This window comes from Copadichromis virginalis, linkage group LG7 (genome assembly GCF_057382275.1).
Source record: "Copadichromis virginalis isolate Kocher_CV1m ecotype Utaka linkage group LG7, C_Virginalis_male_GT1.1, whole genome shotgun sequence".
Taxonomy (NCBI): domain Eukaryota; kingdom Metazoa; phylum Chordata; class Actinopteri; order Cichliformes; family Cichlidae; genus Copadichromis; species Copadichromis virginalis.
In genome coordinates this window covers 31,516,033-31,535,223 of record NC_140624.1, presented here as the reverse complement: position 1 = coordinate 31,535,223, position 19,191 = coordinate 31,516,033, and the positions used below count along the sequence as shown (strand labels likewise).

At 42.5% G+C, this 19,191-nt stretch overlaps 1 pseudogene across 1 annotated transcript; it reads left to right on the top strand.

Annotated features, from left to right (window-relative positions):
• The first annotated feature begins 1,811 nt into the window (after positions 1 to 1,811).
• LOC146705386 (uncharacterized) lies at positions 1,812 to 2,841 on the top strand (annotated as a pseudogene). The gene is made up of 2 exons (XR_014921692.1): positions 1,812 to 2,204; positions 2,296 to 2,841. The product of XR_014921692.1 is annotated as an uncharacterized LOC146705386 (transcript).
• Positions 2,842 to 19,191: the final 16,350 nt, after the last annotated feature.

Sequence of the window (19,191 nt, the reverse complement as noted above, 5' to 3'; positions counted from 1 at the left end):
TGAAATTGAAACAGGAAATGCATGACAGGAAATGAGGAAAGTCATCGCAGGTCAGCTTTAAAGGACATATCAGGGAGCTGAGTACTTAACTAAAAATAAAGGGGGAGTTTCACAGGATGCTGTATCTATGCATATCAGGGTTAACTATACTTGGCAACACAGTAAATTATCCAATAGCAGAAAAAACTGCCTCACTGCAAGTGTATAGAAGAAGAAAGAAATCATCTGAATGTCTCTATCAAACATGGTCATTATGCATTATAGCCCAATTCAAAGTGAAATGTTATCATACACAGAATTACTGGATTATCTGTGAGAGATAGGGACACCAAGGGTACCAAAAATAGAGCTTTGCCCTTAGTGAATGCCTGCAGGAAACATTTGTGGCTGTGGCTGATACAGGCTGTTTGAAGCTATTCCCCATTCACGATCCAGTGCACTATATTTACCCCGGGCAGTTTTATTTGAGCGCCTGAATTCTGAGTGTGAAATTATGGTGCTAGTGGAAGTGTACAGCACTTTTTCATTCTATTCTGGCATGGGTGCTACTTTTTGCTTACACAAAGACATTTCCTGCATTTTCCAGATGTTTGCAAGGCTTACGAATGGTAGATGTACTCTGTGAGTCCACAGAGTGAGAGAGTGTGTGTGTGTGCATGCAAGACTCAGATTACCACTGAAACTGCCTCAGATAGAAGCCATTCCCATACTGTCAGGACACACACTGTTATGTCTGGACAGCTGTTTTTACCCCCTTCAGATGCAGACAGAGATAGTCTGAAAATATATGTGTGTGGAATTCAGTTTGGACAAATCTGAACAACAGTTACAAGGAGTAACTTTTATTCTTTATTTGTGCTCTTTTTTTGTTCAAAAATAATGGTATCCTAAGACGTGGATTTAATAATACATACGCCCGTGATTGAGCTGATTTGAAATAATTTCCCGCAGACTACCCTAACATTAAACATATTTTATTGCCAGCGTCAAATATGCAATATAATCTAAAAAATTAGACTTTTGCTGAGTCTACACTCCATGTCCTCCATGCGTTCGTGTGACATGGCTGGTAGTGGTTCCTGGAGGTTACTAACAGGTTTCCACGGTTACCTTCAGTTTTTCGTTTATACCTGCAAATACTCACTAACTCCTAGCCACGTGGTAGTAAAGCTTGATTACAGTTTTTTCTGAATGCTTAAACCCTAACTGTGATTCCTGTAGCACAATCTCTAAAACTATTCAGACTTATAGCAAAACCACTCACTGAGTTTGCAAAACTAAAAGCACAAAAACTGCTTTGCACTCAGTTTGCAATTTTGTAACACACACTTTGCAAAACTGTAGGCACAATTCACTGCACAACACTCAATTACCAAATTTCCAACACACTCCTAGCAAAAGTATACACATGTATGGCTATCATTAACACTATTTTGCCAACTGTCTGGCACACTTTCACATGTGAAAACTGTTTTAGATAATTAGTCCACTTTGCAATCAGCCTAAGCACTATAAACAGGCCACAGGTAAGCTGTCTATGTGGAGTACAATGGAAGGAGCAGTAAGAGTGAGAAGAGTGAGAATCAGAGGAGGGAGAGGACGTGGAGGTGAAGAAGTTGGAGGAAGAGGACATGGAGGAGCAAGAAGAGGACGAGGAGGGGAAAGAGGAAGGGTAAGAAGAGTAAGAAACAGAATAACTGATGACACCAGAGCTACAATAGTGGACCATGTAATCAACCGTGGAATGACCCTGAGGGAAGCTGGCCAACGTGTTCAGCCTAAACTGAGCCGCTACACTGTGGCAAGCATCATTAGGACATTTCGAAATGAGAATCGGTAAGTACTTTGTAGCACTGCCATACTCTAATGAGAAACACAACAGTACCATACATGCAAAAATACTGAAATTGTTACTTTACAGAATTGCTAGACGTCCAGATGTTGGGGGCAGAGGCAGAATGTTCACTCCAGAGCAAGAGACCCATATAGTGAAAATGGTGATTGCCAATAATGCAATAAGACTGCGTGAAATACAGCAGCGCATAATGGATGATGACACCATCTTTCAAAATATACACAGTGCAAGCATTTCTACACTAAGTCGTGTACTTGCGCGCCACAGAATAAGAATGAAGCAAATATACAGAGTTCCTTTCGAGAGAAACACAGAACGTGTAAAGCAACTGCGATATGACTATGTGCAGGTAAGCTAGTGTCATTGGTTCTGAATTTGGAAGTGCATACTGTAGTGCTGTGCATGGGCCTGATGTGTTGCATTTGTTTTGTCTTGTCCAGAGAGTGATGGAACTAGAAGCAGATGCAATGGGACATGAGCTACTTTTTGTAGATGAGGCCGGTTTTAACCTCAGTAAAACCAGGAGACGTGGCAGGAACATTACTGGACACCGTGCCATCATCAATGTCCCAGGACAACGTGGTGGTAACATAACCATGTGTGCAGCTATAAGCCAAAATGGTGTTGTTCACCATCATGCAACCATAGGCCCATACAACACTGCACACATTATTGCATTCCTGGACACCTTGCATGACATGCTCGCTGTTCAGAGACCAGAGCAGACCCGATATGTCATCATATGGGACAATGTTAGTTTCCATAGGGCTGCTTTGGTCCGCAACTGGTTTACAGACCATCCATCCTTCATGGCACTCAACCTCCCTCCATACTCTCCATTCTTGAATCCCATCGAGGAGTTCTTCTCTGCCTGGCGCTGGAAAGTGTATGACCGTCATCTTCATCAACAGGTAGCCCTTTTACAGGCAATGGAGGAGGCATGTGGAGATATTGACCAGGCATCATGTCAGGCCTGGATATGGCATTCAAGGAGATATTTTCCCCGGTGCCTTGGACTGGAGGATATCGCATGCGATGTGGACGAAATTTTGTGGCCGGACCCAGAAAGACGACATGATGTAGGCTGATTGTCTTTTTTTCCCCTTTTATTTGTGGAATTCCTATTTTGTGTTCTGACTTTGTCTTGGTTTTGATGAGTGTGAATAAACACCAATACTTGACGTTTGGATCCTTGTATGTTTACATGACACTATGACAAAGGTGTGACCTCAAATTGACATCTGTACACAGAGAAAGCAAAAGCCAGATGTGTTTTGTATTCATACCATCAGTGTGCAGTTGGCGCATTGTGTGCTTAGTAGATGATGGCTTGTGTGTACTGTTTGATACGAAAACAACATTTTTACAAAGGTGTGAAGAGTTAATCTAGCTGTGTTCGTTTTTGCAAGAGAACTAAAATGTTTTGATAATTGGGTGACAGGTTTTTTTTTATTTGTGTGTAGAGTTTTGCAAAATTAGCTTATAGTTACAAAAAATGTGCTTAAGCAATCAGAAAAAACTGTAACTGCAATACAAATTGGACATGGAGAAGGTTTGCCTTCAAAGTAGAAGTTGTGCCTTAGTGCTGTAACCAACATATTGCAAAGTGTGCAACTTTTACTTTGAAGGAAAACAGTTTTTACAACAGAGTAGTTGGAAACGTCTGTCAGTGACTAAGATATTAGCAGTGTTTTTCCCAGCAACTGCCATTAGCTTCCAGGAACAACTTGTAACTGGTTGGAAAATATAATTTTTTTCCTCTTGACCAGTGGTTGGCAATCGATTGTGCACCAGTTTGTATTCCTGTGTCCCTGGACCTTATTCCCTTTAACCAATGTTGTAACATCTTCAAAATGGCAGACTAGTCCACTAATCACTTGTGTCACATAACAGAGCCCATCACAAACTCCAGATAAGGACAAAAAAGTAATATGGATTTGGATAAGGTTAAGTCTCATACATTTGGATGCTACAGTTTCTGTGTTAAGTTTTGCCTTTTGGTTCTTCCAAGCACAGGAAATTGAAGTAGACATGCAAAATGTTAACCTTAGATTGATCAACATTTAGGGTCAAGTCTTTAACAGCAACCCCTTTGTTACCTGTTTGGAACAACCTAACAAAAGAAATTTTTACTGAAAAATCTTTGGCATGTGACTAAAACCCAGAACCCAGCTGTAACACTAAGTGGCTCGGTAGTGACCTAGTGGATGTCAAACTGGACAGATTGCATTATACCTAAGAGCTGTTGGATAAGGATAAGACAAATATCTGAAAGGCAGCCAGGAGCTGAAAAAGGTTTACCTGTGGAAATCTTTCAAATTACCATTCAGAGTGATCCATCCAAGAAGTTTAAATTCATGTTAAAAAGAAAAAAATGTTCAGCTTCGGGGACGGAAGCAATTTCATGGCTACCTTGGTCCTGGATGACATTAGTTGTGACTGAAGTTGTTGCTGTTGCATCATCAGAGAGTTGTGGGCAATGAGCCGGGCCGGGCTGGGCCGGGGTAAATGTTCCATTATGATTCAATTACCCCACATGGCCAATGGTGAGTTAGCCACAGTATGTGAGCTGTGAGTCTTGCCAGTCAGGTGTGGAGGTCACCAGACAAGTAGGAGGACGTTTTGTCCATCAGCTCTGCATCTCCAAGGACATTCAGGCTCTTACACAGAACAAGACCTTGAAGAAAGGAGACGGGAGGGGGGTTGAAGTACTCAGTATCTGTGACTACCATATAAATACCAGACATCAACCCTATTTATTTTTTATAAGAGGGCACTTAAAAGTCAAGTTTATTTATCCAGACCTCCAGCTTGTAGTGCAGACTCTTGGTTATTGCTCTTTCTGACATTATATACATTTGAGATAACAGTAAAACTGTTACGGCCGGGGCCGCTTCAGACGGGTGACAGGACTCAAATGCAGGACGCCGAACAGCACGTAAGTAGTTTTTAAAGATGATATTTAATTACTCAAAAATATTCATAAACAGGAAAGTGAGTTTGACAAGTACGACGTGCCACAACTGAATCTAAGTAACAGTCTGGTCCTGGTCAGAGGGAACAGCAGTTCTGGGGATTGGGCTGGAGAGCGAATCACATTAGGTCCAGGAAAAAGGTCAGGGTCACTGTAACAGAGTGCAGACGTTCAGATACGAATAAGGAGACATATGAATATGTTGTTCGTTCAGAATCCTCCTTCGTACTGCGTACTTGCCACGGGTGGTCGGAGATGACATGGAGGGGTGAGTGGTCCGGGTGTGTAGTCCGAAAACTCCTGGCGTGGAGGCAGAGAGGCAGGTAGGTGATTCGGGTAAACAGCCTGTGGGACTGCCAGATGGTCCAATATCCAGGTAGGAGCTCTTCGGCGGAGATTGGCAGTTAGGTGTGGTGGTGTTAGCAGAGAATCTGGCGAAGAGAGATTGAGTACGCTGGCCTTATGAGTCCCCGGCTAAATTACCCGCAGGTGTGAGCGATCAGCAAAACACTGAGGCCCCTCCCCGGGGTGGAGATGCCGGCTCGGAGGGAGACACACTGGCACACACCCGGACCATGACAAAAAGGGTCTGTTTAGTAGCTCTTTTGGAGTTTCTGATACAGTCAAATGACTGTAATCATAACATAGGCTTCCCAGTAGACTGTACGTGTACGTGTGATATGACTGAAACAGTAACTGCCAAACTGTGATCTGACCATTTTCTAAGCTCTGTTTCAAGGTCAGTGAATTCATATCCACTGTATTTCATCTAGGAACAGGATATTGTAAAATGTGCAGAACTTTCCACACCATATGTTTTTATTTTTGCTTTTTCCTGCTGTTAAAATGAATCTTTTTAGGTTTTCCCAATTTGTTCTTTTATTAGAAATGCCAGTCGCATGAGTTACAGATGTGAGAATTAGGTGGACCACTACACTGCTAAGTTTTTATCTAGTGACACCATCAGAACCATCTAATAATGCTGATTTCATCAGTGGTTAGATTAGCATGCTAATGGAGCCAGGTTGGGTTGCTCTGGCGGTAACGGTGAGAGGAAGCTGATAATGACTGGTCATTTACTGTTTCTTTGGCAGAACATGCACGTATGCTGCTGTAATGCTTTGAGCTATCGTAATAGGTCATTAATGGAGTTATTGATTGTATAATATCAGGCGAACAGTGTGTGCCTGTCAGCTGATTCGAGGTAAACGTAAGGGCACAGTTCACTTACTAGTACTGAAAATGGTTTTGTTGGATGTAAGTATTTGGGTAATCCTTGGTAATATTAGTTAATACATCCCCTGCAGCAAACACAAATGTTCTTCTTTTGAATTTTCAGAATTTATTAGGATGAAATTGATATATTGCCCATGAAGCACCAAACATCCATGGATGTTGTTTTCTACACTAAATCAAGATGCATTCATGGCCTTTTAAAAAGATGTACTTTCAAGTTATTACGTTATTAAGGCAATTACAAAGATGTGAATTCAACCTAATTACATTCACCGATCACATTCAGCCACTGAGCAATTTTCTGATGATTAGAGGTCTAACAGCTGTCCAAATGGCACAAATAAATGGTTCAAATTTGGTTCAAAAGGGAAGGTTTTGCTTAGATCACATTGTGTTGGTGATCCAAACACTGGTTAATTTAGTTGTGCTCAAATGGCCACCTAATGTTCTGTGGGGTTATTTTTCATTATGAGCTTCTTCCCAGCAGTAAAGACTGTCTTCTCAATTCAATTCAATTCAGTTCAATTCAATTCAATTCACTTTTATTTATATAGTTTTAAATAACAACAGCATTTGCCTGAAGGTATTATATTGTAAGGTAAAGACCCTACAATAATATAAAGAAAACCCCAACTATCATGCAAGCTCCTTTTACCAAGCTCTTATCACCAGTGGGAAGGAAAAACTCCCTTTTAACAGGAAGAAACCTACAGCAGTACCAGGCTCAGGGAGGGGCGGCCCTCTACTGCAACCTCATGAGGGCGAGAGGAGCAAGATGGGACAGTGTCTGGTCTTGGTTGGAAAACTGTTTGAAGATATAATGTGCCTTTCCTGAATGTCACCTAGAAGTGATTTCTTTGCTTTCTTGGGTTTCCTAGCAAGGAGAAACTTTTGTTCTATAATTATTTCTTTCTTCTCAGAATAAAAACAGTTTCACAGTAAAACAAATGAGGCATCTTCTGAAGTCTCGGACGTCATATTGGTGGTAAACATATCCCTACCATAACCCCGAAAAAAGAAAGGTGACTTCTTTTTTTTGTGTGTGTGTGACAATTAGGATGACTATTTCTTTCGTTCTCTGATTTAGACTTACAAGAACAGTTCATTAAAAACAAAAATTACATATTCTCATTAGCCATGATCCTCATCTGGACAGTGTTTTCAGTGGGAGAAACGTTTCGTAGCTCATCCATGTGACTTGTTCAGTCTCAGCTGACTGCAGGTTTCCCCAACCTTTAAAATGTACACTTGCATAATGGCTGATAGCACCACTGACTAACAATGGGTCGTGCGGTCTGTTTCATGATCATTGATATGCACATTTTCATGACCTTTGATCAACAAGCACTGATCAACGACCATTGATCAGTGCCCATGAGTACCATTCACAGAGAGTTGGGGAATGGCTGCAATCACAGCATTGTAAGATAGTGAAAGATGTACCCTTAGGTCCCCTCCTCGATTCAGAGATGGTCTTTCCCTTTTCACATAAATGGCCTCCTTGACTCCGCGCTCAAGCCAGCGTTCCTCCCTGTCCAGGATGTGTACATCCTCATCATTGAAAGAGTGTCCACTGGCCTGTAGGTGTGAATAGACTGCAGAGTCCTGGCCTGACGAGGTGGCTCTTCTGTGTTGTGCCATCCGCTTAGCCAGAGGTTGTTTGGTTTCTCCGATGTTCATGGCAATCCTCCTGGAACTTAGCAGTGTACACTACATCACTCTGATTGTACCAGGGTGGACCAGCCTTCGGGTGGACCAATTTTTGGCGCAGCGTGTTTTGGGTCTGAAAGCTACAGAGATGCAGTGTTTAGAGAAAATGAGTCTCAGCTGTTCTGTTACTGCTGACACATAAGGTATCACTACGGGTTTTTGCTTAGGCAGCAGTTGTCCTTCTCTCCTGGATCACCAGGAGCGTTCTTTAGGTGCCTTTCCAGCTTTGACAAATGTCCAACTGGGATAACCATATTTACGCAGGGCCTTCTTATCCTTCTGTATCTGTGTATGTGGATCTGTGTAGTTACCAAAAGAGTTGGAAATCAGATTTTTTTGGTTTGGAAGGATCTGGGTTTGAAGCTGCTGATCATGAGGAGTTTGCTTAAATATCATGAAGCGTATCTTTTTGATGATGCAAGAAGACTTTTTCTCAACATGTCTTCGGATGTGTTCAGTTTTTTTTTCTGTAGGACTCAAATACAGGTGAACAATTGTTATTAGAAACTGATCATTGGCAGTTTGAGAAGGATTACATGTGTTTGACCATTCTGTCAAATAAATTTGACCTTTTAATAACATGCACCTGGCTACCTTTGACCTATTAAGGGTTATGATTAGATACACACATACCCAATTGCATATAATTTTCAACTATTTTGCATATGCAGATAAAAACCTAAAACCTGTAAAACCCAAATAACTGAAGCCTTGGTGACCATGTGGCTAACCTAACCTACCTCTTAACATACCACTAAGTGGTTAACTGATGACCAGGTATCTGTTAACCTCCTAGGATTAACCTTAGATAGATCATAGGCAACATAGGCTTCAGTTTAATTAATACAATCCCCTGTGATTAGTGCCTAAATTATTGTATGATACCTAGATTGAAAGAATAAAAATGTAATAGTTTCTGAAAATCTGTCTATTTAGCGTACATCTAAACAATCCCCAGTCCTAATCCTACCTCTATAGACAGGTTTCCTGTAACCTGGTGGATGATAAGATGGCAATCTGTCCCTCACAAGTCCCCAGAGATTATTCGAAGTGTGACACTAAATTGATGAAGTATCTTTTTAAGTGCGTAATTAAAGTGATCCAGAAACAGGCTTTCTTCTCTTACTGAAATCAGGGGTGAGGGAGATAGGAAAATTGAACTAATGAGTGGGAAAGATGGAGGAGGAGTGAGGAGACAATACTCAGTGTTCCTGCAAGAATCCAAATGCACTGCACGTTTTTTTCCACATTTGCTGTTCAGTGCAGCTTGGTGTATTTTGTCTGTGTGTGGTTCTGTCAGCTTTGTCCCTCAAAGAGCTCTTTCTCCCCCCACACTTTTCTTTTCCTAGAGAGGGAGAAAGAAAGACACAGAGAGAGAGAAAGAGATGGAGAGGGAGGAGGAGGGAGGCTGGAGCCAGCAGTCTGGAACAAGCATGACAGAATTTGAATTATAGAAGCAGCACAGCAAAGAGGAGAGGGAGCAGGGGAGGGAGGGATTGGGGTGGTGGTGGTGGTGTTTCCAATGTGTGTCTGTTTCTGTGTGGCAGGGAAAGAGAGAGAAAGACAGAGAATCGTTTCAGCGGCAGAAGCTGTTATTTTCAAGGCATTGTTGAGAAGCCGGTTCATAGCAAATTTATTATTTAGATTGGGTTTCTTCTTCTTCACTCTGCCATAATACGGAGTAAAACATGAAACCTAAACGTTTTAGTAAAATAAACTTTACAAGAATACTGAAAAAAAAACTCTTAATATTGCCCATGTAAACCTCAAACATGCCAACATCTGACAAAATGCTGAACTGCCATTGTTAGATAAGACCAGCGATCACACAGTGCAGATGTTGAATGCAATGACAAGCTCAAGGATAAAGGTGATCTAAGAGAGACAGTCCACTTCCTTTTTATACTATTATATTTAAAATATCTGCAATTTGGCTGGGTGTACTGCAGGGGGCGCTTGTGAGATCAGTCCTCAGTGAGTAAACTGTTAAAAATCATTATCAAACACAAGGACACACATAAAAAAGTGTCCTTGTGTTTTGGTTTTAATTTCACAAATCCGCAACTTTATTAATGTCTCCAAACTGAAGTTAAAAAAACAAAAAACTAACAGGTTCTTCTTACAGGGAACTGGATTTTGTTGATAAAGTCTTTGCTTTCAGATATTTCGTGCTTATTGGTTATTAAAGGAGACACTCAGGCGATGTCATTTTCCATTTGTTAACTAGATGCTTCTAATGTAATTAAATCCCAACAGACACTTCCATGTCATTATAAAGGGGCATCTACAGAAGAAGAAATTCACACGTCCCTTTCTAGCTAATGGTCACTTGCTAGCACACAATCTTTGCTCTGGTTGCCCAGGTAACCAGTAATGTTCAGTGGTTTCCATACACTCATCATGGCAATGAATGCTATGGTATTTTGGGGCTTTTGCTGATTTGTTTGAATTTTTTCTTTTTCCAGGATGGAATGACTGTAAAGCAGCGGTCCCCAACCTTTTTTGCGCCACGGACCGGTTTATGCCCGACAATATTTTCACGGACCGGCCTTTAAGGTGTCGCGGATAAATACAAGAAAATAAAACTAGTACAGGTACCGAAAAAAGGAAGATTTATTCATAACACACGTGAAAAGACCCAGGAAAACAGAGTTAACGATCAAAACGATAACAAAATAACACTGAAAACCGATAAAAACCCTGAAAACCATACATTTCACACCTGAGCCTCAACTCTCGCGGCCCGGTACCGGTCAAAGGCCCGGGGGTTGGGGACCACTGCTGTAAAGCATAAATCTTTCATGACTTTAAAAAAAAAACATGAACTGGTTGCACAAGTTTGACTTTATTTGGGATTTCTTTAATTCACACAGGCTCAAATATATGCACACCTGCAGTGATTTTTGCTTAAATGTCCCTGAGCAAGTTGCACCTCGACCAGATGATTTGGTAGTCATCAACAGACTTATGGCATGGCTATATATTTCACCAATCCTCCTGTCAGAATTGGTAGAGTTAATTTAAATTAGTTATATTAGTTAGTGGATCCGGCTTTTAAGCATAGTCCACAAATTTTCTCTCTTTTTTTTTTCTGCCTGTCCCATTTGGTTCTTTAGCTGTCCGAAATGCTGTCTGAAGACCAACAAGGATACCCAATGGATTTACTTTGCCAAATGGATCATCACGGCCTTGCCGTATTGGTCCATTTGATCGACCTTTGTTGTTATTATTTATTTATTTTTTTTTTTAGTTGTTACAGACGGGACAGACATGACTGAGGGATAGGAAAGGGAGAAAGAAAGATGAAGGAAAAGAAAAACAGAAGGGAAGAGGGACAGTGAGAAAGGGCACTTAAAAAGAGAAAGAAGAGAAAAAAATTTCCTGGATCACCTGTTGAGAGAAGAAGAATAGAAAACAAGCAAAAAAAACAGAGCAACATACTAAACACAACACCATCACGTTAATCTAGCTAAGTGTAAACAGCAGTAAATACGAAATGTTGAATGTTGTTGTGTAGCAAGCAGGACCGACAGCGCACAATGTGCTTGGAAATAGCAGCCAATAAAGGTATAGTTTACGTCTATGAACAGTGAACACCCGTGTGCACACCTGTGTGGATCAGCACGCTTGTATTCAAAAGGTTTCCCCATGTAATGATCTGCTAGAGGATGTAGAGAGCCATAGCCCTGTCCCCCAGGGCATGAAGCAGGCATGGAGGAGATACAGGCCCCAGACATCCAGAGGCCCCAGAGTGCGAGAGCCCAAGGAGGACCACCGAAGGGGCATCCGTGCCTCCCTCCTGGGAAGAGCTGAGGAGAGCCCCAGATGAGGGGTCACCCAGTAGCCAAGGAGCAGAAGCCAGAGGGGGCTGCAGTGGCGTGCCCGTCGGCTCTGCCGGCAGCCAGCTGTGCCAGAGTGAACCCAGCCGCAGGCCCAGAGGCCGGAGGCCCGAGGGCCCTCTTTGCCCCGGAAGAGGCCTGACCAGTGTTGGGAAGGTTACTTTTAAAATGTATTCCATTACAGATTACAGAATACATGCCCCAAAATGTATTCTGTAACGTATTCCGTTACGTTACTCAATGACAGTAACGTATTCTGAATACTTTGGATTACTTAATATATTATCATGCTTTTTACAACAACGTGAATGTACTATTGCTGTGTGATTTATTACTGTTACTGAAGGTCCGCGACTCCGAACTGTAGTAAAGGGACCTCTGACTACGGTGTACAGTCGAGTCTTAATAGCTGGGCAGGGATAGCTCAGTAGGTAGAGTGGTTGCCCCATGATCGGAAGGTCGGGGGTTCGATTCCCCTTAACAGCTACCCTGAGGTACCCCTGAGCAAGGTACCGTCCCTACACACTGCTCCCCGGGCGCCCAATGGCTGCCCACTGCTTCACTGAGTGAATGGGTTAAATGCAGAGAGCAATTTCCCCACGGGGCTCAATAAAGTACAATAATGTACACACTTTCTTCTTCTTCTTACTTACAACTGGGCTCGTCAGGCACTCTTCTTGGCTGCAGTGGTTATTATTATATTTACATGCTTCCAGCTCCCGTTTTTCCTCGATGACAACTCGTACCTTTCCACTCCCCTTTTTCTCCCTCCTCGTGCTCACAGACACATAACGTGTATGGCAGTCCATTCTCCCTGCAACACGGACTACACTGCCCATGATGCTACATTCTTTAGAGCTATGCTTGTAGCATTCTGCCTGTTAGCTTAGCACAACAACAACAACAACGACAAGGCGCGCTCTCACCCAGGAAACACACAGTCGCAGAGAGAGAGAGAGAGAGAGAGAGAGAGAGAGCGTCGCCCTGTAACCATGGCAACCATAACGCTGCCGCCTGGAACAACAGCACGTAGCTGTCAAACAAAACCCAAACAGTCCTGACCCGCGACAAAATGAAACAGGAAAGTACCGCAGTGTAATCCATTTATTTCAACAAAGTAACTGTATTCTGAATACCACCTTTTTAAACGGTAACTGTAACGGAATACAGTTACTCATATTTTGTATTTTAAATACGTAACGGCGGTACATGTATTCCGTTACTCCCCAACACTGGGCCTGACCAAGCAACAGGCACCAGGCCCCACCAAGTAGTCACCGGGAATGAGCTGGTACATCCCTGAGCGCCCAGCCCCAGACACCAAGAACCACCAACGCACCAACCCCTGAGGGCATCAGTTACTGGCAGGGAGTGTGGTGAGTACCCAGGGAGGTGGTGAAGGGAGATAGGCCTTTGGAGGGCCTGGGAGTTCCCAGAGAGGTGGAGTGTAAGACCCGACCTGACATACAGGGAGTGCAGAATTATTAGGCAAATGAGTATTTTGTCCACATCATCCTCATCATGCATGTTTTACTCCAAGCTGTATAGGATCGAAAGCCTACTACCAATTAAGCATATTAGGTGATGTGCATCTCTGTAATAAGAAGGGGTATGGTCTAATGACATCAACACCCTATATCAGGTGCGCATAATTATTAGGCAACGTCCTTTCCTTTGGCAAAATGGGTCAAAAGAAGGACTTGACAGGCTCAGAAATAGTGAGATATCTTGCAGAGGGATGCAGCAGTCTCAAAATTGCAAAGCTTCTGAAGCGTGATCATCGAACAATCAAGCGTTTCATTCAAAATAGTCAACAGGGTCGCAAGAAGCGTGTGGAAAAACCAAGGCGCAAAATAACTGCCCATGAACTGAGAAAAGTCAAGCGTGCAGCTGCCAAGATGCCACTTGCCACCAGTTTGGCCATATTTCAGAGCTGCAACATCACTGGAGTGCCCAAAAGCACAAGGTGTGCAATACTCAGAGACATGGCCAAGGTAAGAAAGGCTGAAAGACGACCACCACTGAACAAGACACACAAGCTGAAACGTCAAGACTGGACCAAGAAATATCTCAAGACTGGTTTTTCTAAGGTTTTATGGACTGATGAAATGAGAGTGAGTCTTGATGGGCCAGATGGATGGGCCCGTGGCTGGATTGGTAAAGGGCAGAGAGCTCCAGTCTGACTCAGACGCCAGCAAGGTGGAGGTGGAGTACTGGTTTGGGCTGGTATCATCAAAGATGAGCTTGTGGGGCCTTTTCGGGTTGAGGATGGAGTCAAGCTCAACTCCCAGTCCTACTGCCAGTTTCTGGAAGACACCTTCTTCAAGCAGTGGTACAGGAAGAAGTCTGCATCCTTCAAGAAAAACGTGATTTTCATGCAGGACAATGCTCCATCACACGCGTCCAAGTACTCCACAGCGTGGCTGGCAAGAAAGGGTATAAGAGAAGAAAAACTAATGACATGGCCTCCTTGTTCACCTGATCTGAACCCCATTGGGAACCTGTGGTCCATCATCAAATGTGAGATTTACAAGGAGGGAAAACAGTACACCTCTCTGAACAGTGTCTGGGAGGCTGTGGTTGCTGCTGCACGCAATGTTGATGGTGAACAGATCAAAACACTGACAGAATCCATGGATGGCAGGCTTCTGAGTGTCCTTGCAAAGAAAGGTGGCTATATTGGTCGCTGATTTGTTTTTGTTTTGTTTTTGAATGTCAGAAATGTATATTTGTGAATGTGGAGATGTTATATTGGTTTCACTGGTAAAAATAAATAATTGAAATGGGTATATATTTGTTTTTTGTTAAGTTGCCTAATAATTATGCACAGTAATAGTCACCTGCACACGCAGATATCCCCCTAAAATAGCTAAAACTAAAAACAAACTAAAAACTACTTCCACAAACATTCAGCTTTGATATTAATGAGTTTTTTGGGTTCATTGAGAACATGGTTGTTGTTCAATAATAACATTATTCCTCAGCAATACAACTTGCCTAATAATTCTGCACTCCCTGTATAGACACAGACAAACAGGCACACATAGACACAAACATGCATTCCCACCCTCATGCACACATATACAAATACTCAGCACTCACCTAACGTAGGGATAGACATACATGGACACTGTACACACAATCACTCTCCCCAAACAAACTCTATACCCCAGGTCCAGGTACCCTCACCCCTGGAGGGGGAAATGGCACCTAGACCCAGGAGATGTTACCCTTTCCCCCGGGGTGGAGGCAAGCAGACCGCCCCAGGCTCCGCAGCAGCAGGGAGGCCTCGCATCCCAGATCCCAATCGGACGGCCAACACCTCCCAGCCCCCCCGCCCCGAAGGCCAGCAGAGAACAGGGGTGTGTGAAGACCCCAAACCTCCCTCCTCTCGCTCTTCAACCTATTTTCAATAGGGTTGAGGTTGAAAATTTGTGAAGGCCATTCCAATGCCTGCTTTATCTATTCCAAAACCAAATAACTCAATCGTTGTCCTCTCTGACCATCAAACGTTTCTCCAGAGGGCATTCAGCTCGTACATGTGAATAGCTGCAAATATCAGTAAAGCTTGAACGTGTCATTTTTAGAGCTTCTTTCTTGATCAGCACCCTCTTAGTCCATGTTGATCTGAAAAACTGTAGACGGTGACGCTTGTGATTCAGCAGTTTACAGTTTGGTTTGGTGGTTCCTAAAAAAATTATAACTAACTCTCACTTGAGGTTGACTGTTTGGGCCTTCTTCCAGCCCTCGGCAAAGGGGTGACACATCGGGATAACTTTTACTTAAGTATAGTTGTTTGATCTGATGATCTGGGAATCTGTAATTCTTTAGAAATGACTCCAAGAGACCTTCAAAAATTGTGTAAATCTAGAGGTCTAGTTTGGACATCTCTTACAAAGCAGAAAATGTTGTCGATATTGCATTTTAAAAAAAATAATAATAAATGCGTCTTCGATTTTTTAAAAGGGTATTTGGTGGGCAAAAGTATTTGAAATGTTTGTGAGAAGATAACCATATATAGCATCTACTCCATGTTTACAGACACGATAAAGATAACGTTTTGAATATAAACATGTTCAGGCTATTTATTTATCTGTCTTTTGTCTGTCTGTAAATGCTTTCTTATATGTTCCATGGTAAACATGCTGTTTTGGACTTACAGTCTTTAAGCTAATTGGCGTCATCATTATAAAAATGGTGTGATTTGCAACGATAACGTTACATTTTCAACATCAGTATAATTTTCAGTTTGGCAAGTCAGACAATGGTTATTTCAAAAAATGTTTACTGGGTATCAACAGAGTGTGTCTAACACAGCTAGTGCTGGAGCTCCAGCTTCCTTCAGAGATTAGGTTCAGCACATCCACTCAGTAGGTACTGAAAATAAAGTGTTGCAGTGTGTGGAGAGTTATTTCAGGCACCCCTGGTCCCAGAAGTAAAAGGACAATTTACCAGCTGGAGGTCTTGATGTTGATCTGAGGTCAACTTGAAACTCTTCTTGTGCAATCGTAAGTCCAAACTGTATTAAAGATTTTCTTTTTTAAATAAAGCCAAGGTTTTATAATATTTATAATAACCAAGTGATTCTGCCTCTTACTGGTTTCCTCCTTCACAGAGCTCAGCAGAGCTCACTGGTACTGCAGTATTTAGTACTCTCTTTTTTTTTTCTCTCACAAAATGTAGGAGGAAACATGATATCTCAGAGACAAAGTGCAAATAATTAAAACTCCTTATTAAATTATGGTTTAACCTCTGGGGACTGTTGCCTGTGTCTTGGTAGACAGAGGACATACTTGTCTCCACAGAGACCATTTGTGCGCATCAAAACAAAGCTGGCTCAAATGTAACAAGTGAAAATGAAAACTACAAAGGTCCTTCAAAAAGAAAATAGATGGATTTGGGCAGGTGCAACCTCGGTGTTTGACTCTTCTCTCTTCACCAGTATTATGAATATTTTTTAAAAGGAAGGGTATGTTTAAACCGGTTTGCTGTGCTGTTAATTATATTAACTTAGGTTGTCTTAGGTAGATGTTGCTTAGGACTCATTAGCAGGTATCTGCACATGTCTGATGCACCCATTCTGTGGATATAGTTTACTAACCAAGCATTCACAGGTAACTCTGCACTTCACCCGCTCATTGTAATATGGTCATTTGTGACTCTTAAAAGTTAACATGGAATATTTCTAACATTTTGAGTTATTTTCCAGTGTTAGAAAATCAGCACTGCCCAGTGTTAGACTTTGTTAATCTTCAAAACTGACTAGGTTACTTTTAAACATATAACACTGTCAAAAGTGTTAATTTAACACTCAACAGTGTTGTATTTAACACTCAGAGGTCTGGACCCATATAGACACTCTCTAGTGTTAATTTAACACTGGAGATTTTGCTGTGTAGGTTGTATATATTTTTTAAAATGTTCAACATATGATGTTTGCCTCTAAAAAATTAAAGTGCAGGTCTAAATTCTAATGTTGAGTTTTCAAAATGTGAAGTACAAAAACAACAGTTGCTACTTTGATGTTTTATATAGACTTAATTTAACATGGGGGTCTCTGGGGGAGGGACGCATTTTTGGAGCCACCCTCAAGTGGACATTAGAGGATGTGCAGTTTTGGTACGTCAGCGATGTCTCCTTCTTTTGCCTCTTTGCACAGGAAAATGTGCAGTTTCAGGATGCAGGTCATAAAAAAGGCTTTGAATGTTGATTAGCTTTACTCGCTACAGACACATCTGTACCACCCCTGTATGTTTTATCATCTTTGCCCTGACAGAGACGGATGAGGAGTGAAGCAGCGAAGTAAACAACTGAACTCTCTCCCTCCCCGTCTTCCCACTTGGCTGTTTGACTCTCTCTCAGTCTCACACTATCTATTCACAGTCAATCCCGTCAGTGCAGCAAGACAGAGCCTGCAGTTGTTTCGCCGTGGTTATTTGCTGGTATATAATCAGCAGCAGTAACACCCTTTACCCTAAGACACACAGACACACACACACACACACACACACACACACACACACACACACACACACACACACACCCGTCAGACTGCTGTGATTCCACCATCTCCCCAATTCCAAAGCTATTTCCTCACAGAAGACTTTCACACAGGCAGAGAGACAGGGAGGGAAGGTGCTGTAGGTGTGCGTGTTATGCCGGAGGAAAATTCCAGAGAAAGGAGACAAAAAGGGAAAGAGAGAGGGACAGATATCATTGTAATGACTGCATGCAAGTCGATACTCTTGCATACTGAATATTCCCCCAGAGGGCTTTTTCCATTACCCCAGAATGGGGGGGGGGGGGTCATTTAGCTGATCCAACACAGCTTTTCCTCACTTTCTTTCTTTCTTTCTCTATTTCTTTTTTAGCTCTCCCTCCCTTCCTCTCTCTCTTTTCTCTGCTATTTTTTTCACAGACACATTGTGCAAATGTAACCTTTAGCAAGCCCCCAACCCTCCTACCCATCCACCCTAACCCACACCCCACCGCACCACACTGCTCCCCATCCCCAGGAAGTTGGCTAGCCACTTTGCTGCCAAGAAATATGAAAAACTGGCAGGCTGCCCGTTTCATCTGCAAACACACAGCAAAAAAAAAGAGAGAAGAGGGAGGGGGAGGATGGAAGCAGCAGGAGATGGAGGGGAGAGAGAGTGGGAGGAGGGAGGGAGTGGAGGTGACACAGAGGAGAAGGAAATGCTGCCGCCGCCGCTGCTGTGCTTTGCCACGAAGAAGAAAAAAGGCTGAAAAGCAGAGCGAGCAGAGAGAGAGCAGGCAGCAGAGAAATAAGGATGAATTTTACATGCATGACAAGGGGCGGCATTACTGAGTGAAGATAAATCATATGTGGACGTTTTCTCAGTGAGCTGGGTTCACACATGAACATGCACACACACGAATCCTGCTTTGCATGCCACGTGTGTGCAGAGCGAGACTCGTGTGGTAGGGGAAAGTAAATGAACCCTTTGGAGCCATATTTAGGCTGGTTCCTCAACTTTATGGGTGCATTGCACTGACACAGATACAAGATAAAGCTATTTATCAACAGAGTAATAAAATACTAGATTTTTATCCATCATAGCTGCAGTGCAGACTTTTGATGACAAAAAAGTAAACTTGTCTTTTTAACATGGGATTCTAAAGGGACCAACTCACTTTTGGAGCCAGCCTTCAACTTCACAGCAGAAATAAACATATTTGCAGTCAGATCTGTAGATTGTTCGTATTTCCACCTCCATGTATTTGCACCCTGTGTTGTTTGAAAGGGGTCTGCCTCTTTACTTCCTGTTTTGTTTTGAAGCTTACTGTCTGATTGAATTCACTTCTTCCTTATTAACCTTCTTGTCCTGATGTTCCTCTTCTCTCCAGTGTATACCGCCACCTCTCTAGACTCTCTTTTATCCACTCCCTACAGACCACAGTATCATCTGCAAACATCATGGTCCACAGAGACTCCTGCCTGAGCTAATCTGTCAGCCGCTCGATCACTACTAGAAAACAAGGAGGTCAGAGAAGATCCCACTTGTAATTAGGGATGGGTATTGATAAGATTTTAACGATTCCGATTCCATTTTCGA